This window comes from Chiloscyllium plagiosum, chromosome 8, assembly GCF_004010195.1.
Source record: "Chiloscyllium plagiosum isolate BGI_BamShark_2017 chromosome 8, ASM401019v2, whole genome shotgun sequence".
Classification (NCBI taxonomy): domain Eukaryota; kingdom Metazoa; phylum Chordata; class Chondrichthyes; order Orectolobiformes; family Hemiscylliidae; genus Chiloscyllium; species Chiloscyllium plagiosum.
In genome coordinates, this window is record NC_057717.1 from 39,091,457 (window position 1) to 39,113,065 (window position 21,609).

Consider the following 21,609-nt stretch of genomic DNA (forward strand, 5'->3'; position numbering starts at 1 on the left):
GAGGTGCTCCTGATGTATGGTAGTGTGGCTAGCCACGCTCAGACAACAACTCACCAGAACGAAGGACCCGATTCCCAACATGAGCAAAACTAATGTAGTGTACAAAATACCATGCAAGGACTGCACTAAACACTATATAGGACAAACAGGAAGACAGCTAACAATCCGCATACATGAACATCAACTAGCCACGAAACGACACGACCAGCTATCCTGAGTAGCCACACACGCAGACAACAAGCAACATGAATTCGACTGGGACAACACTACTATCATAGGGCAAGCCAGACAGAGAACAGCCAGGGAATTCCTAGAGGCATGGCATTCATCCACAAACTCCATCAACAAACACATCGACCTGGACCCAATATACCAACCACGACAGCGGACAGCTGAAACTGACAACCGGAAGCGGCAGGGACAGACCACTATAAACACTGGAGGAAACATAAAGAAGAGCTTCGCAGCAGGCTCCCAAGTACTGATGATGTCGCCTCGCCAGGGGACGAAACGTTTTCAACAAAAACTTCCAGCTCGGCGAAGAGAACCACAACATATTTGGAATTCTTCTGAAGTCACTCCCTATGATTAATAAATTTTCTAATTTGTTATGTTAACCATCATTGAGTCACTTTCTCACTCTTTGGTGTTTGTACCTGAAATAACTAGACGTATTTTTCAGACTTTACAGTATTTTTAAAACCTCCTGGTCCTGACCACATATATTCAGGATCACTGCAGGAGGATAGGAGGATAGAGGAGAAATTGCGGGAGCCCTGATTGGCACTTTTCCATCATCATTGGCCAACATGCTGAGCCCTTTTTCAAGAAAGGATACAAAGATGAACCTGGGCACTAAAGACCAGTAAACCTAAAATCTAGTGGGTAGGTTACCGAAGAAGTTTCAGAGAGATTGGGTATACCTGCATTTGGAAAGACAGTGTGTGATTCAGAGTAAGATTAGAATGGTTCTAGAAAATCAGAGCAGGTCATGCAGCATCCGAGGAGCAGGAAAATTGATGTTTCGGGCGAAAGCCCTTCATCAAAGTCAGCACGGGAGTTTGCGCAAAGGAGATCATGACTCACAATTTTGTTGGAGTTCTTTGATGAAGTGACCAGCACCGTTGAAGAGGTCCGTGTGGTATACGTAGTCGAGATGGATTACAGTAAAACCTTCACTAAGGGTTCCACATTGTACGCTGCTCTGGAAGGTTAGCTCGCATGGAAATGAGGGGGAGTAGGCAAATTAGGCACAAAATTGCCTTGACTGGAGGAAGCAGAGGGTAATACTGAAAAAATGCTGCTCATACTGGAGGCCTGTGAATAGTGGAATGCCTCAGGGGTTGGTGCTGGGACCACTACATATTACATATATCTATGATTTAGATGAGAATGTACAGGCATGACTTGCAAGTTTGAAGACGGCATTAAAATAGGTGGCATCATGGAGAGTGGGGAATTGATTCATAAATTTCAGAAATTAGAGCAGTATCTTGATCAGCTGGAGAAGTGGGCTGAGAAATGGTAAATGGATTTTAATATAGATTTGACTTTAGAAAGTCAAATCAAGGTTGGAGTTTCATGGTGAATGGTTGGGTCCTAAGGAGTGTAGTGGAACAGTGGGACCTTGGAATTCAGGTGCATGGTTCTCTGGAAGATGGTTCAGATGTAGACAGGACAGTGAATAAAGCTTTTGGCACACTGGCCTTCATCAGTGTACATCACTGTCTATCGAAATTAGGGAGTTACGTTGTAGTTATACAGGATGCCGGTGAGGCCATTCTGGTTGCATAATGTTCAGACTTGATCACTTTGCTCTCGGAAGGATGTTATTAAACTGGAAAGAGTGCAGAAGTGTACAAGGATGTTGCCAAGATCTTAATGATCTGAAATATAGAAAGAGGTTGGACAAGCTAGGACTTCTTACTTTTGTGTGTCTGTGACTGAGGGAGGATCATATTGAAGTCTTTTAGATCAAGACAGGCACGGATAGAGTGAATGCAGCCAGTCTTCTTTCCCAGGATTCGGCAATCACAGACTAGAGAGCATCAGTGTAAGGTCAGAGGGGAAAGAGTAAAAGAGGACCTGAGGAACAACTTATAACACAGGGGCTGGTATGCATATGGAATGAGATGCCAGGGGAAGTGGTTGAGGCGGACACATTAACAATATTTGAAAGGCATTTGGACAAATACATGAATAGGAAAGGATTAGAAGGATCTGGGGCAATGGCCAGGAAATGGGGTAGGCATGAATGGACATTTTGGTCGTAATGGACCAGTTTGAGCTGAAGGGTCTGTGTCCGTGCTATCGGCCTCTATAACTCTAACTTGCCTGTCTCCCACTGAATGTTATATTGTACTTTCCAAATTCACTGAAGCTATCTTGACACTCTCGCCTCCAGTATTCCATGATGTTTGACCAGAATGTTCAGGCATTCTATATTGTATGCAGACACCGTGTAGAATGCACCTTATCATTAATCCTTAAAAACTGCTTCAGACTAAGGTTAATAATTCGTCCTTCTGAACACACAACATCAAATCCGAAATAACCTGATCTCTAGTTTGCTTCACAACATACTCTTCAACCCTACCTCATATCCACTTATAGAATTTATTTTTGACAGCTTGAGCAGTCACTTAGTTAATGTAGTTTCGATGCAACTTGAGACCATCCAATAAGACTACGGTATCCACAATATTTGCCTACCTAATTTCCAGCATGTGATGCTCAGATTTTCTGCTCGCGTTTTGGTTTTGATATGTAACACACCAATATTTGTTTCTCCTTGCTATCTGTAAGCTTTACATAAACTGATGCAGTGGAACCTGAGAGACAGGTCTGTGTCGTTATTAGTGATAGACCTGGACAAGACATTCATAAATGCTCACCTGGACGCTGAGATGATCTGAAGAAATGTCCCACAATACAGGACAAGCAACAATATCCTCCTCACTCTGTTAGGATAAGAGTTACCATATACTGTCTGCTCCCTCACACTCACTGTATATCTGTCATAGCACCTATCTCTCGAACAGGTTTCACGCTCTATCTCCAAATAAGGCTCAGGAACTACCATTCTCACTATTGAAATCACTAACTTTCTTCCTCACTTTCTCTGACACGTACGCAATTCACAGCCCCACCCACCCCCCCACCCCCCCCCCCCATACACACACACACACACACACACACACACACACTAATAATACTATATGGATTCAAAACTGTTCACTGACTCATTCCAGACAACTCACAGCTCCCCCACCAACACTAATATAAATAGCAGGGTCACCCATTCCCACTCCCACTCTCCCTCCATCCCTTTCTCCCATTCCAGTATAAACAGTCTGGAATAGGACAGAAAGTGCCAAACCCGGTGGTAGAATGCCCAATATTAGTACCCTCACCCCCTCCCCCTGCCATGTGGGCAGTACTCTGAAAAAGCCGGAGAGGACTGGCATGCGTCGTGAGAAGGTTCTGAAACATCCACGTCCCAAGGACTTCTGATACAATCGACACAGGAATTCTTGGACATCATCAGAAATATACACATAGACAAGGAAGAAACTATGGTCTCATTCGATATAACGGCACTGTTCCCTTCTATCGACAAAACCCTAGCCAGAGAAACAATAGCCAAGCTGCTGGACAGACATAACAGACAACAGGACGTTGAACCTATCAACAAAGAGGGCATAATTAAACTACGGGACTTGTGCTTCACAACACATTTCACATTCAACAACTAAATATACGATCAAATCAACGGAACATACATGGGCTCACCGACCTCTGGACACATAGAAGAAGCAGTAATGCAAAAGTTAGAACAAACAGTCTTACCGCAAATTCAACCCAAACTCTGGGTCAGATATGTTGATGACACCTTTGTAATAATTAAAAACACAGAAATAGAGAATACATACCAGATCATCAACGTCACACTCACAGGGTACCGATTCACGAGAGAGGAAGAAAAGGACAACCAACTCCCATTCCTAGACGTGATGGTACAGAGAACACCGAACTGAGAATTCACCACAAAGGTTTACAGGAAAGCCACACACACAGACCAAGTCCTAACCTACGAAAGTAACCTCCCAACACACACAAACGAAGGTGCATCAAGACACTATTCAAAAGGGCCACAAAACACTGCAGCACAACAGAACTTCAAAAAGGGGAAGAGGAACTCCGATACAAGGTATTCGCCAAAAACGGATAAGCCCGCAATTTCATCAACAGATGCCTAAGGGAAAGACAACGGAACGAGGACATGCCGCAACCCAAAGGACTAGCCACACTACCATACATCAGGAGCATTTCCGAACTGACAGCCAGACTACTGTGACCACTAGGACTCATAACGGCACACAAACCAACAGCCACTCTCAGACAACAGCTCACCAGAACGAAGGACCCGATACCCAACATGAGCAAAACAAATGTAGTGTACAAAATCCCATGCAAGGACTGCACAAAACACTACATAGGACAAACAGGGAGACAGCTAACGATCCGCATCCATGAACACCAACTAGCCACGAAACGACATGACCAACTATCCTTAGTGGCCACACACACAGATGACAAGCAACATGAATTCGACTGGGACAACACTACCATTATAGGGCAAGCCAAACAGAGAACAGCCAGGGAATTTCGTCAGGCATGGCACTCATCCACAGACTCTATCAACAAACACATCGAGCTGGACCCGATATACCGGCCACTACAGCGGACAGCTGGAACTGACAACCGGAAGCGGCAGAGACAGGCCACCATACATGCCGGAGGAAACAGCACAGAAGCCCTTCACAGGAGGCTGCCAAGCACTGAGGATGTCAACTAGACAGGGGACGAAACGTTTGCAAGACAAATTCCCAGTTCGGCGATCAGAACCACAACATCCAGTGGCAGTTCCAACAACAGTCTATTCACTTCCAAAAAAAAACACAGATTCATCACTGCACAGAGACGCAGACACAGAAATGCATAGAGGTATTGCTAAACACCCCAATATACGAACAGACACAATACTTCCAAGGAGATAGGCATAGGCACACGTATAAAAACACAGAGACATATACAGTCACATCCAAATAGACACAAACACAGATAGAAACACAGACTGAAACACAGACAGACAGATGTAGACACGCAAACACGCAGATAACAAGCACATGGACACACACACACAGGCACAAACGCTCGCATACACATACAGACACACAAAAGCACATTAAGACGCAAATCGATTTTTTTTTTTCATTTGTAAGGGATCAAGAATTCTAGGGAGAAGGCAGAAGAATGAGGTTGAGCTACATATAAGAAATTATTGAACGGAATTTCAGACTCGATAGGCCGAATGGCCTCAATCTGCTTATTTCCTTCATGCCCCTGCAGTATTATGCTATCAGGCATTCTCTTCCTGAGACATCAGCAGAGGCGGAGTGTGATAGATATTTGGTTGGAAAGAGTCAGTGGGAATGGTTTGGTGTCCGGAATGGTTAATCTTTATTCCTAATTATTCTCCCCTTATGTCTGAAAAGAGGTGGTGATTTGTTGTTCAGTTAAGACAGTTTTAAAATAACAGTCCCACAATGAAATAAGGACGTCTCTTTCACTTTAGTGTTGTGCTACCTGTGGTGTCCTCATCCTCAGGGAACAGTGAATAATCTGTTATTGAAGCTTTTCAAGGCTCAGCTCGACTGATCTTTGCTGGACAGAAGGGTCCGTGTTTGTAGGGAACAGACGGGAAATGGATGGTCAGACAAACTCCGATCAGCCATGAATATTCTGAATGGTGCAGCCGAATAGACAACTTCTGTCCCTACGCCACGTGTTGTTCCCTCAATCGACACTTCGAGGCTGTTACAGAAATACATTGCTGTCCCTACCCCATGTGTTGTTCCCTCATTCCAGCCCTCGATGCTGTTGCAGGGTTGTGGAACACCCCATTCAGTCAGACAGGATCGTTACAATCAGACAAGGGGAGACGATTCCGCCCCTCTAAGTAATTGCACAGGAATATAGAATGAAATAATTAGGTCCGTTTAGTACATTACACAGCCCAGGAGGAGGCCTTTCATACTGCCTGAATGGCTACACAAGAACAGGAAATAGAGAATAGAGATAAATGATTATCTTCAGGCTGCAAAGCTGTAATTGATGGAGTGCCTCAGAGGTCACTGTGGGATCATCAATGACCAATAATCTGTATCAAAGATCTGGAGGAAGGAGAGGGAATGGTTTAGAGCTTAGTTAGCTTGCATACCAAGATGGCCTTTCAATGTGTCGTCAAATGGAGGTAGTAAGTCTGCAATGTGAAACAGACAGGGAAGTTTAGTGAGCAAACCTTCAGCAGAAATAACACAAGGTAAGTTGATTATTTTGGCATGAAGGATGAAACAATGCTAATCAATTTAAATGGAGAGAAATTGCAGAACTCTGTGATGCAGGTGGTTTCCATGTTTTTGGTACATGAATCATATGAAGTCTGTCTGCATATGCAGCAAGTGATTTGGAAGGTAAATGGAATGATGCTGTTTTTGGCAAAAGGTATCAGGTTCAATCGCAGAAATGTTTAACTGCATCTGTACAGGGCGTTGCAGGGACCACGCCTGATGCATTGTGTGCAGTTTTGATCTTCTGAAATAAAATGAAATGATATAATTCTTTTCGAAGTTTTTCAAAGAGATTTCCCTTTACTCATTCCTGGAATGCTGGCCTTTTGTTCTGGGGGATTATCAGTTTCGATCTTAGCTAAGAAATAGTATTGAACCATCCATGACTTTCTGAAAAGTGCATCAACTGGATGCGTATTATCTCTTGAATAAATTTTAAAGTAAAAGATGTACTTTTATTAACATATGACGACACCTACCGATATTTACAACGTCCACAGACACATGTCTTTAAATTAAAATGAGGGGACAATTTTTGCGATTGAAAGGAATGACGCACTTGCACATAATCTAGAATCAAGTTTTCCAGAAAATGTTCCAGGAGAGCACACATGGTCCAGTTTGGTGTTCAGTTGACATTATTGTATGTTCCAACACAGAGAGGAAGAAAAGTTTTCCCTGGCTGAGAAGCAGCAGCCAATTGATCCCTCTCTCTTACTTTGTTCAGCCCTATGGCAAAGTGTGAGACCAGAAAATCCCTGAGTTATCTTTAGCACTTGTGAAGGATTCCTGGTGAGGATTCATTGGAATCTCGCCACTGACTGAAACTAAGGGAATTCAGCCAAATCCAACTGTTCTAGAAAGTAATCCCACGACCAGTATATTCTGTTATCAGAATGACTTCAAAGGCAGAATAACATTTGGGGCACTCCATCATTTTAACATTTGTTACGAGTTCTACTTTCTCTATCTCACATTTCTCTCGAAAATGACCTACTCTAAAACCTCTATCATTGGCCACTTCATAAACTGGTTGCATTTAAGATTGGTGTAACCAGTGGAGGAGTGGGACTGAAAAAGGAAACAGTGACCCTCCAACTTTGGCTGGAACACAAATGAGAAATTCTCAAAGGGCTGTTCAAGTGTAATTACTTTCCCCAGACCTTTGTGGTGCCTCGTTGTTTACATTTATTCAAAGTTGTATTTGGTGACATTTGACACACAAGTGAATTTAGGGAAATGGTATACAGGCAGAAAAATGCTGCTGAGACCAGAATCACATCACCCATGATCCCTGTGCGTGGTAGAACGGTGACAAAGTGCCTAATGGCCCAATTCTTCTGCTCAGCCCTACGTTCCGATTTCCATTCAACCCGTCAGCGTTCCTGATTGGAGCAGATCGAGGCCACTTCCTCCAAATACCTGGTCTACAGTAACACAGGATATCATTCATTCCCTCCAGACTATCACGCACGGTTTAGTGTGGGTTGGAAAATGTTATTGGGAAATAGAGGCTGGGTTCGAAAGAGTCTCTGATCTCTTTTCAGAGTGTCTCCTTTCTGCAACTTGTGCTTTATTTGTTGGTCATATTATAGACCCAGATTCTCTGTGAATACAGTCCCCATACCTCACCCAGAGATGACTCACAAAATACTTTAGTCGCCCTAATTGCAACATTCAATAACAGAACGTTCAGGAAAATTACAACCATTCAATTTGTAATTACAGAATATGAGGACAGAAGGAACAGGATCGTTAATTCAGATGATCATCAAGCCATTGTATACAATCATGGCTGATCTACTGCTGACATTATCTCCTTTTTAATGCCAATTCGTCAAACCCTTTAGCTCTCTGACAGGTGAAAAATCCATCTACATCCCCCTTAAATACTTTCAGTGATGTGCTCCAATAACTCTCTCGCCCAGATAATTTCAGACAGCGATTACCCTCTGTGAGAGGAAGAAACTTCCTCCACATACACCGTCATCTATTGATATGAACAACAGGTGAACACAGGGGCTCAGAAAAGAGTGAATGGGTTTGATATAAAGGCAGTATTTTACCGAGGATGACATCAGGACCACCTAATTACTTGAGCTTAATGGGAATCAGGTGTAACCTCCCTCTTGTCTAGGTCTTTCAGAGCACTAAGAAAGATGCTTGTGGTCAATGGCCAACAGTCCTCTCAGTTCTGGAACATCTCTGCAGAAGATCCTCAGGTTAACCTCCTCAGTACAAACATCTTCAGCTGCTCCATCAATGTCTTTCCCCATCATCAGATCGAAAGTGGGGATGATGACAGAAGATCACACAATGCTCAGAGCATTTTGTCCCTCATCAACCATTCTGTGTCCATGTGCAGCAAGACGCGGGCAACATTCCTGTTTGAGCTGTTAAAGTGTCTGTAACATTCATGTAACAGCACGGCCAGACACTGCGCATTTCTACAGTTCAAAGAGGAGCTCACTCACCATCTCAAGCTGGTTACACACGGATATGTGGAAGCCATTCAGCAAACTACTGAACAAGAAGAGGGACAGCCCATTCAATCCTCCTGCCTGTTCCACAGGAAGAGAAGGGGTCTGTCAGTTCATCGAGCTGTTAAACAGGAACAGGTAAAGCCCAATAAGACCCTTAATCCTGTTCCATGAGACCGGGAGGAAGCTAAGCAGCCCCACGAGATACTTATACAGAAACAGGAGGTTGTCATTGATAGTCCAACATGACAAACCAATGAAACTGAGACTGCACTGATCGAGGGCTCTATGGTGTTAATCTTGGCTCCACTATTTGTAGAACGTTTGCTACTTTAACACGATTTGCAGGCAGTGAGGAGGGAAGCCAAATGTTTTGTGTCAAGTCTCAAGGAGGCATCTCCCATCTCCGAGAAGACACACCCATGTTCTCCATGGAGGTCGGATGTTGCTGGAAAGAGTTAACTCTTTTATAATGAAGGTCTTGTGGCTGTTGTCGGGATTATGCATAACATGTCGTTCATCGCAGGATCACACACCAACTGAACACTTTATTAATATTTGGAGAGTTTATTCAAAAGCCTGAACTTCTCTCTCGTTCTCGCTCTCTGTCTCAATCAAAATAGGGAGTGCGGTTGGGTGGAACGTTCGCAGAGGCTCTTAAACTATCAAGAATCATGTAACCCGAGTGACAAAAATGCCATGGAATTCATCTCTGCATCAGTGCCTGTTTAGAACATCATCAGTGATTGTCCATCTCCTTAAGGTTCAATGCAATCACCTCTTATTCTCAGGGATTAGTCTGGTGAATCTTCGGAGAAAGTCCATCCACAATACCCCAAATACTGCCTCAAATGTGGGCGGCACGGTGGCACAGTGGTTAGCACTGCTGCATCACAGCGCCAGAGACCCGGGTTCAATTCCCGCCTCAGGCGACTGACTGTGTGGAGTTTGCACGTTCTCCCCGTGTCTGCGTGGGTTTCCTCCGGGTGCTCCGGTTTCCTCCCACAGTCCAAAGATGTGCAGGTCAGGTGAATTGGCCATACTAAATTGCCCGTAGTGTTAGGTAAGGGGTTGCGCTTCGGCGGGGCGGTGTGGACTTGTTGGGTCGAAGGGCTTGTTTCCACACTGTAAATCTAATCTAATCTAAACAACACTCTCAGGGATGACTGCAATAATCCTTTTCTCTCACTTAGACATTGCCATTTCTTTCCTGTGCCACAAAAAGCTATTTCTTCTCTATACACTACGTCTGATATGGAATTCATAAGTCCCTTACATTCGTACGTCAGCATCAATAAAGCTAGCACCAGCGATGCTTATGGAGATATGCAACACTCTCGGGGAGAACTTCAATGAGATTGAATACACCCAAAATAGGGGATGATCACTTACCTGAATAGAAATGAGCTGTAGGAATATGGGAAAGAGACAGAGGAAGGGAGCTATCTTTACTTTTGCTCTTCTCTCACAGAATGTATGCAGCCCTGGTGAGGTCAGCATGTTATGCTGATCTTGAACTGAGTGGCTGGTTCAAATGTTACACAGGACAGTAAAGAGTAAAACACATTGCTGGGCGTTTGTAGTGTTACAACACAGGAGCAATTCTCCTGCTTAATTAAAACCAGAAACGGAGAAATGATTTATCCCATGCAGTAATATGTGATAACTGTAGAGTCCAAAACTATTAAAAGTAAAAATTAACAACTTTATTTCTTAAAATATAACAGAGATTAATAAAGGAACAACTGTTTACAACTTCTTCCTCTAACCTTTGACCTTCCCCCTCCACAATGTTAGTCCGATAAGACAGCGAATGAAGATTTACAAAGCAAAACTTCTAACCTCAAATCCAGGAAGCATTCGGTTCTTCTCCATATTCCTGTTTTCTTTTCTTCACGGGGATTTTGCTTCACCAGTTGCTAATCAATAAAAGTACCCTTAACAGAGCTATTTTTCAGGCATTCTTTGCATGCTAAAAGCTTGGTAGTTCTCCTCTCAACTGTTCAATTTTCCAAAGTCTTGAACACCCAAACCATTGGATTGTGTCATATTCCTTTACGATTGTCAATATACGAAATTCAAACTTGATTAGATTTGGGATATAATTTAAAGTGTTTTTGCTGAATTTGTTTTTAGCTTGAGACAATGAGCTAATTGTGCTTTTCAACCAAAGGTTACATTATATCTATTTTTTCAGAGCACATCGTGCTGTCAGGTTTTATTGCTGGCTTTTAATTCTCTTAAAGGTACAGTACACCCACATGTTCATCGCAGAAGTCACGCGGAAACCTGACGAGGGAAGCATGACAGATTGACTTCCCTAAAGGACATGAGACAAGCACATGGGTTTTTATAACAAATGATAATGGTTGCTTTTAATTTCCACCAATTTCCTTCATGAGATACTCTGTTGTTCTAAATTATGAGTCAATGGCTTGACCATCATAAACTGCCTCCCCGTATCTGCAGAGAACAAGTTAAGCATCCTCAACAGCAATTATTTAGTAATGGACATGTGGTTAGAAGGAGCTTAAAACTGTTGCATCCGGATTGTACAAAGTCACAAATCATAGTTTATTCAGAAGTTACACTGCGACTGAGGACGAGACTGGGATATCATGATGGTGGTATTGGACAAGATTGGTGGGTGGGGAGGACATGGAGATGTATATCTGTGAAGGGCAAAATGAATTATGGACTTTGAGAACAGTCTGGTTCCATCTTGCATATCAGTGAGTAATTTATAAACAGTAGTTTGTTAGTTATAATTTATATGGAAAGGAATTTTTGGTTGGAACTGAAGACATTGACTTCCACTTTCCAAAATTTATATATCATGAGCAGAAATTCAGATCAACCTGTTTTATTAGACAAATATAATGACTTACCAGGAACACCAACTATGACGAGGATGGGATAGTAACCACCTTGAATAATCCAAAGGATATCCAGGATCCGCAATGTTAATGATATCCAAGGCTGGGAAAACCAGTAGAGACCAGAGTATAAACTCCTGCCCATTGTTGGAACGTTCCAGTCTAATGTTCTCAGATTCTGATCCATTGTTGGAACATTCCAGTCTAATGTTCTCAGCTCCTGATACATTGTTGTACAATTCCAGTCTAATGTTCTCTGATTTTTATAAATTGTTCCATTCCAGCCTAATGTTCTCTGATTCTGATCCATTGTGGAACAATCCAATCCTAGGTCCTTAGATTTTAAACCATTATTGTAACGTTCCAGTCTAATGTTTGCAGATTCTGGCCTCTTCACCCCCTCTCTCACGAGCTGCTGATGCCTATTAGTGCTGTCAGTGACGCTCCTACTCATACTATGGGATAACACATTTACAGAGCCCATTTATCATTCAATGATGGAAACCCTCCACTGGAATAATTAGGATCCACAGAGATAGACATTAATCACAGTCACTGAACAAATAGCTACAGTTAACCTCTTTCATTCCAATATTGATTTTACTAAAAATCAAAACAACGTTTAAAATTTACATATTTGGGATGAGATATATGGGGGTGACTAAAGGAAGGAATATTGAAGTTGGAAGCTTGATTGTATACAATCATTCAATCTGCCTTGGATATGGATGTAATGTCAAAGGGTTGTCAGAATATAAAAACGCTTCTCCAGTTCTAAATGGAAACCTTAAGTCTGTAACTACTGATCAGTGATTACAATGCAAGTAAAATATGGAGGGAACTTTTCTAGTCCATAATCAGACATGAAAATGTGCCTACAACAACATGAGTTATAGCAGAAAAATGGCATGGATATGTTAACAGAGAATATGATGACTCACACAATTCGGATGGTTATTCGAGGATCAGAGAGGGCCGGCGAGCGCCTTGCTGTTAATGTGGTGATGTCAATCAACTGTGATTAAGTACCATTCACTGGATTTCAATTGCAGTGTGATTATGATATTGGGGGCTTGGCTGCTGAGACTGGGGTGAGGGAACATGGTATTTCCCAGTCATCTCTATTGGAATGTTACTCTTTATAAATCATATGAAGATCAAATTCGAGGGTATATCTCCAATGAGGAATGAGGAGAGCCAATATTAACCAAGCAACTGGTGCAAAGTGCAGTAGCACTAATTTACATGAAAAAAAAACACCTTTCTTCGTAAAAGTGAAAATCCTCTTCGGATTTCTTTTGGCTAACGAAACAAGGCCCTAATTTAGGTCATTCGGAAAGGGAAGTGGCGAAAAGCGAACTTTTGAAAAGCGGGGAATATCTGCATTTACGTGGGCATGATATTCAGGAAGATGGGAATGGCGAAAAATAAATGAGGTGAATCTCACATCTTAGTTCCAGCCCAGCTTATCATCATTCTCTTTGTTTGCTCTTTTTCTTCTATATCTCTCTTTCTACTGATCCCTCCACCCCTTCAAAGCAGACTTCCCTGTCAACGGTATTAATCACACTCTTTTCCAGCTGCTTTCAGTTCAGGAGAGTACTCAAGCACTTTCTGTTCGTTTTTTTGCATTTCCTTGTATAATTTCAGATCTTCAAAATCTTCCTTTATTTGATTTCACCTTCAATTTTGTTATTTCGTGGGATATTGGCATCTCTGCCAAGAGCAGCATTTGGTGACCACCACTAATTGCCCGGATTCTGAGGCCATTCCACAAGCCAATTTAAATTAAAGCACATTGTCTTGGGTCTGAAGCATCACTTAACCCAGACCGGGTCATAACATTAGCTTTATTTACAGAAGGTGATCAGTGAAACAGGAAGGTTTTCAGACAAAATGTTGCTTTTATGGTTATATTTGTGAAATTCACTTTTCTTGCAATTCTTATCAGTTTTATTGAAGTTCTGTCATCGGCTGTGGTGGAATTTAAACAAATCACTTCAAACAATATCTTTCGTTTAATCAGCTTTCCTTCTGAATTACATCCAGTGACATTCCTATGCGTATATTGTCATAATCATGAAGATGATTATGTCCGAAACAAGAATAATTTTATGTTTGAAATATTTGTAATCGTAAAAGTTGTCAGAAGAGAGCTTGAAACATTAAGTCTGATTTTTACCAACGTGAAAGTAATGGTTTGTTCATCAACGGAATTGAGGCAGAGATGAAGATTCGGGATATTAGGAGCTGGTAGTGGACAGGTTTAGTGATCGAGAGAACAGGAGACAAAAATCATTTCAGGGCAAAAAGAGATCTCGATGTTGTGCACAGTTTTTTCTCAGATGTTTGTGAGGGATTGGTCTGCAATTCATGGATAATGAAGGGAGTCTGCAATTGAAGCTGAGGACAATAGTTTCTCTGACAAATATAGATACCAGAAATTCAAACTTCTTTATGGGATTGACGAATGAATAGCGGTAGAGAACACCAACAATAGGGAGAATAGTTAGTAGCTCACCCTCGATCCCGCCCAGAATCATCATTTTAAACGTGATAAAGTGAACTATATTTTATATACACACCATTTACTCATTGGGAATGTAGATTGAGTCGGGTCACCGGATCTGAAACGTTAATATTGATTTCTCTTCACAGATACAGCCAGACCTGCTGAGCTTGCCCTCTAAGTTCTGTTTTTTTTTGTTTGAGATTGATCATGTTGTTCATATCTGGCAGGATACTTACAATTAAAAGCAGAGACGAATAACAAAATGTGAAAGATTATGGGGACAATACAATACAGGGGACAAACAGTAGAGATATAGTCATTCCAAGCTGGAAGAGACAATGGGCTGAGGTTCCCCCACTTTTTCTGTAAACAATTCTGTGATACGTAATGAAAGCCTTTGGAGAGGGAGTAGACAAGCTAGTTCAATGAAGCATACAGAGTGCTCCATCATCAATAATCTATTACTATTATCTCATGAAATTTCAACTGCCTCTAAAATGTCTTTTCAAACAAAGTGGAGTTCCTGAGATTTACAGGATAGTCAGAAAATTATTCTTTTTCCTTTTAATCTGAAAGAAGTCACAAAATTCGGCTGAAACACAGGTGTCACAGACACACCAACTATAATAGGAACAGGAAAGGCCTACATTGTCCATATATAACCAAATTCAGCATGTCGCCCTGTCAAGAAACATAAAATATATTGATACGGAAACATGAAATCCAAACAGTAAATGGTGGAGAAATGTAACAGATGAGGAAGTATCTGCGGATAGAAACAGAATTAACATATCGAATATGATGTGACACTGTTCTGAAAAAGTCATATTGGAATCAAAGTTAATTCTGTGCATCTCTGTAAAGATGGTGCCAGACATGCTGAGTTTCCATCTTTCGATTTCTTTTTTAGTTCTGAACTGTGACAAATTCACTGAACAGAACGATATATGCAAATCTGCTATCTCAGTTGAATCTCGAGTAATTTGCTATGGACATTAAATGAGAAATTACAAAGTTCCTATGTTTGACAGGACTCTAAATATCGGTGACGTATTGCATTGTTAGACAAAAACATTGTGAGACATTTTGAAACAAAAACCGAACTTACTGCAAAACGTCTGCAGCATCTGAGCAGAGAAATCAGAATTAACGTTTCTGGTTCGGTGGCCCTTCCTCAGAAAGGATGGTAGCCCTGAAAATGTTGATTTATATACAGAAGAGGCTGAACAGCTGTTAATGGAGAAAGTTAGGAGCTAACAATGCGGGGTGATTAATAGAAGGCTCCGTGAGAACTAGGCCTGGTGTATGGGTAGGGAGCGAGGACATTGAGGAGTTCAATCCCCAAAATTATTGAACGTTATTTTGAGTCTGAAGTGCTGCAGAGTCCGCCCGCGGAAAATGAGGTGTTGATCTTCCAACTTGCGTTGAAATATCCTGGAACTCTGCTGCAAGCCTGCCACATAGATATTGGCCAGGGAACATGATGGGATATTAACCTGGCAGGCAACTGGAAACTCAGCGTCCTTGGCATTGGTACATCTTGGATATTCCGTGAAGTGGTCACCCAGTCTACTTTTAGTTTCCCCAATGTAGAGCAGACCACAATGTGAGCAGCGACTGTAGTAGACCGGATTGTGGGAAATGTTGGTAGGATACTGCTTCACCTGGGAGGTATGTTTGGTCCCTTGGATAGTGAGGAGGGAGGAGGTAAATGGAAAAGTATAACAATTCTGGCAGGGGAAAGTGAAGTGGACCTGTGGTGGGGGTTAGAGTCTGGGGGTAGGTCTGGGGGCAGTGAATAAAGAGCGGACCAAGGTGTCCTGGAGGAAATGGTTCCTTCAGAATGCGGGAAAGAGAGAGGAGGTAAATATGTGTCTGATGGTGGCGTCTCATTGGAGTTGGGGGAAATGGGGACTGATGATCCTCTGCATGTGAATGCTGGGGGGATGGTAGGTAAGGGCAAATAAAACTCTAAAGCTGATGCTGGAGGGAAGAAAACGGGTGAGGATAGAAGTGCAATAGGTGGGACGGAACTTGTCGAGGGCCCTGTCGACAACAGTGCTGGGGGATTATCGGTTGAGGAAGAAGGTGAACATTTCAGATGCCACAATTTTGAAGTTGACATAATCAGAAGCAATGTGGTGAAGACGGAGGAACTGGGAGAATGGAATTGGATCTTTGCAGGAAACAGGGTGTGAGGATTTATACTCCAGGTAGCTGTGGGAGTCGATGGGTTAATACTGGATATCAGGGAACGGTCTATCCCCAGAAATAGAAGCAGAGACATCGATGAAAGGAAGGGAGGAGTCAGAGACAGACGAGGTGAAGGTGGGGCAGGGATGCAAATTGGAAGTGAAATTGATGAACTTTTCAAATTCTGGACAATAGAGAGAAGCAGCAGCGATGATAACATCTATGTATCGGAGAAAAAGTTGTGGATGGTGGCTGGAATAGAACTGGAACAAGGAATGTTCCACATACCCCATGAAGGAATCGATATAACTTGGGGCCATGTATGTATCCATGCATCCCCTCTGAATGGCAGGAGCAGGCTGAAGCAATGGGTCTTCCCAGGCAGTTCTGTTTGTGGATTTTCAGGAGGAGATAAAAACGAGTTAAGCTATCAGAGGACCATCGGCTTCTGGACCGTTAGGTGGGGCTAGTGGCGGGAATCTCCAGATGAAATGTGGTCAAATGTAGTTATTAAAATGGCCTGATGTGCCATGGTAGGGTTATGGACCAGCAGGTGATATGTGGATGTATCTGAGAGTTGGCCCTCAGCCTCTGAAATGAACAGGTGACTCCACCAGACTACAGCAACACCACCCTTATCGACACAGGCTGAATAGCACAGTCCGGGTTGGAAAGAAACATACAGTCTGTTCAGAGGGTAATAGGTTGCATAGGGTGAGGGGGATGCAGAGAAATTAATACATACAATGTCACTTGGAGAGTTCTCAATGAAGAGAATGAGTTCAAGTACACGCCAGAGGAATGGGTCCAGGTGGAGGAATCGTGTTGGAGCTGTGTGAAGTGTCTGTGGGACGAGAGTGGTCTCTTGCCCAAAGAAATGGACACCGAGAAGAAGCCATTGGAAGAGGAGTTCAAAGCTATGTCGTGCCTGAAATTCATTGATGTGTGGCACAAAAGTATAAAGCTGAGACGTTTGCTGAGTACTGAACATTCAGCATTAGTGCGTAGGTTAGGAGGGATTGTGAATACAAGACAGGAGGTGGGCTTGGGGGAGGGGATGGACTCAGATTGCAGGTGGGGTAGCAGGTTCCAGAGGCTCATAGGCATCTCTAAGTTATTCTGTCTTGTGTGCCTGTTGTATCTGGCGAGCATAGCAAATGAAGTAGAATTGGGGAATGGTACAGCCTTGAGCCAATGTGATGTGATGCTGTTGGACAGAAAAAAATGTTGATCGCGGAAGCATTGACATCCTCAGAAAGTAACTGATTGAAAACAATCGGAATCGTTATCTTATTGTAAACTTCTGATTTCATTGGGGTGACACTCAACCAGCAAGGTCTTACTTTTCTGAGACTTTAGACCAAACTGGGAAAACAAATGATGTTATTAATAAGACAAATCCATCCATGGTTTTGGAAGGCACTAGCAAGGGCAGAGTTTATTTGTCATTCCCAGTAGCTCTCGGGAAGGTTTCATTGTTCATCGAGGAAATTACCAGCACAGAATTTCCTCTGATTCCCACTAACCACTGTTTGCAGAGGGTGAATGATGCTACATGAGTCAAATATTACATTCATGCAAGGGAAGTTACACTGATCTCACCTCAAATGGCATTGGAAAATCAGTTAAATGGTAAAGAGCAAAATGATAGAACACGGCTTGTTTGAACACTGTGGTCACTGTCCTCACGATCGTTAAGGAAAAACTGATGCATAGACTTCCGATTCGTTGTGCTATTTGTGATGAGGCTGTTTGATTAATTGCTGAGACACAGAGATAGAAAATAAGTTCTACTCAGTATGGGGAACAAAACCACACTGTTCACGGTGCATTGGACAGTGACAGGCACACACTATTGTCTGTTCCTGTTGGACATTGATCATCCCAATGTCATTATTCACTGATGGCAAATAGCAGCACAGAAGCCAGCAGTTCCCATCACCCCAGTTGGAAAGCAAAAGGGGAAAGGAATGGCCAGTGGAAGTGGGAGTAACTAGGGAACTTGTATAACTTACAGTGGAAATGGGAGAAGGAAGACGTGAAGAGATGTCATCAATGGAAGAGCATGTAGCAGCAGAAGGGGTAATGCAAGGTAGGTAGGAGTGTAAAATGAGTAGTAAGGCGGAAGAAGAATGGCTAATGATGTTTTAGTGACTGGGAAAAACTTGCTTTGGCAAAAGTGAGATTGGGTGATAATCTTCAATTTTCAGGAAAATTGGCATCTGGTTCCATTGAAAATTAAGTTTTGATGTACTTCTTTTTCTATCACTTGATTCTTGTTCCCATTGCACATTCACTCTGTATTTCTGTATCGCCTTAAATGCAGATGACACGATTTTTTTCTCCCCTGGTATGGTGTCTGAACTTTTTTTGATTTTTTTTAACAGTATGTATCTGCTTCCAATTCAAGGTAGACATAAGCATATGATTTTATCTCCTGCGGTTTGTCCATAACGTAGAATTTAATTGATTGAATCACATTAGCTGATTCAATCAATGAGTCCGTGTCCGTCCTGCAGATGAATTATTTCTTCACTTCTGACTATTTTACGAAGAACAGTACCACACAAAAGGCTAATGTTCCAGGGCAAGGTGCCAAACCCTAGTTCATCCTAAATTAGGTACATGCTTTATGAATAAGATATTCTGAGTGGCAGAGTGTAAAAGGTGAATTCAACTCTTTGTCGAAAATGCTATTTGCAGCTCCCTCTGAATAGGTGCTACCTTCATCATCTGTAAATTCCCCAAAATAAGAATAGCAAGAGACTGGAATTCTGAATTCTTCTTCTGTGAATAACATCTGGAGTATAGGAAGGAAATCAAGGTTTTTGTGTGATGTTCATAAATGATAATGCTGAGAATGTGGAAGATGGACGGCAGTGGAATGATAACTAATGTTGGGGATGACACAAAGATTAGCTGGGTGGTTCACAGTGAGGAGGAAAGGGTTAGGCGACAGGACGATATAAACTGTTGATTTCTATTTCCAGATTAATGGTCGATGAAGTTTAACACTGATAAATGTGAAATGGTGCACATCTGAATTAACAAGATAAGGGAGTACTCAAACTGTGAAGGACGAGGGTTAAATTTGCTCATTTTTTCATTGCAGCAGGGAAGGTTGAAAAGAGAACCTCGTACACGTGTACAAGAGCATACAGCGAATGAAGAGGATGAACAGACAGCAGCTGTTTCCTTTACTCGAAGGGTCAAAAACAAAGGGACACATACTTAAAGTGAAAGTCAGGACATTGAGAAAGGATTTGTGAGTCTGTTTTGAAATGAGAGTGTGGCACAGACATAGAATATACAATTCCTACAGAGTGGAAATAGGCCGTTTGGCCCAACAAATCCACACTGACCCTCCAAAGAATAACCAATCCAAACACGCTCCTCCTATGTTTACGCCAGACTAATGCAACTAACCTACAAATCCCTGAGCACTGTGGGCAATTTAGCATGGCTAATATATCTAACCTGCACATCTTTGGATTGTGGGAGAAATCCGGAGTACCTAGAGGAAACCACGCAGACACCGGGAGAATGTGTAAAAGCCATACAGAAAATCACCTGAGGCTGGAATCAAACCTGGGTCCCCACGCTCTTAGGCAGGAGTGCTAACCACTGAGCTGCCATTCTGCCTCCAGTGATGTATGTCTGTAATGCATTGCCTAGGCGGCTGATTGATCAGGTAATCTCACAAACCTTTCGAAAAACAACATTGGATATGCATTTGGTTGTGCAGGCTCGCATTTTGTTTCAATGATTCTATGTGGTGGCAGCCATGAACACTCTGACATATTCGGAAGCAACAGCTAATGGCAGTTGCTGGTTTGATCCTTTGACTGTACTCAGTAAGTGAACCTCCAGTGAACTGCTGGTGTTATCTTCCACTTTCTATTTAAATGGTTCGGTTTCCTTGAGTTGGTAATGTAATTTCATGTGTCGACAATGTTATTTCCGGACCTTTTTTCTCAGAGGGTGGTAGATGGAGTCAAAACTGATGTGTTTTCTGATGTGGTTCCGGTTGGAATGACATGTTTCTAGGAGTTTTTGTGCTTGTCTCTGTTTGGCATGTCCTAGGATGGATATGCAGACCTAGTCAAAGTGGCGTACTTCCTCATCAGTACGCAAGAAATTAAGGTTGGGGTCATGTAGCTAGTTGATGTTCATATATCCTGGTGACTAGTTTTCTGCTTGTTTTTCCGTTGTAGTGTTTGATACAGTTCTTGCAAGGCTTATTGCCCCTGGAGCAGAACAGACAAAGATGTGAATTTATTGCGGTGCTCAAAAGTATGAAAAAAATTGTTTAGTTAAAAAAAACTCTATTAGTTAGCATTACAGCATCAATGAATTCTAATTTCAAGATTGTCAGCAAAAGAGATCCGAGTGAAATAAGGATTTGTTACGAATTGGAATTGAATGGCTGGGAAAGTTGTGGATGAAGATTCAAAAGAGAACTGAGTATATATTTGGAAATTATGAATTTAACGGGCAACAGAGAGGATGGAAAATGGGAGGCGCTTGGGAGACATTTTAGGAGCTGATGCATATATAGTGGCCAATAGCCTCCTCCTGTACTTTAAAGTTTTGTACTCTATCAAGTGTCAGCTGTGAATAAAAGTCAGTATCCAATTATTTCACAGTGTTAATGCTCGCAAATATCTGATTATTTGGTGCAGCATAAGCATTTAAGATACAAGTATTGCAAGGTCAGCTTCGTTATGAAATCTAATCATTACTCAGAACATAAATATTTTACATGTTGTATTCCAATTACTAAAACAAATATATCATTGCTTTGGCACAAAACACTTTGGAAAGCTCTGACTTTTCCCTGACACAATATTGCGTTCGTTGATTTTGTTTTCATTCTCCACATTTCATATTAAACATCATTCATTCTAAAAATTGAAAGTTTTCAAATTATTGTTCACTAACATTTGATAACACAAATAATTTATTTAGGTTAATATTCACAGTCTGTGTTAAATTATTGTCATTTTTAAATTGATGGCAAATAGCTGAAAATTGTACATTTCAGTTAGACATTAAACTGATTGATTATGTATAAATGAATAAGAACGCTAATTTTATTTGCATGTTCAATCGTTTTCTCACTCTGAACATGTAAT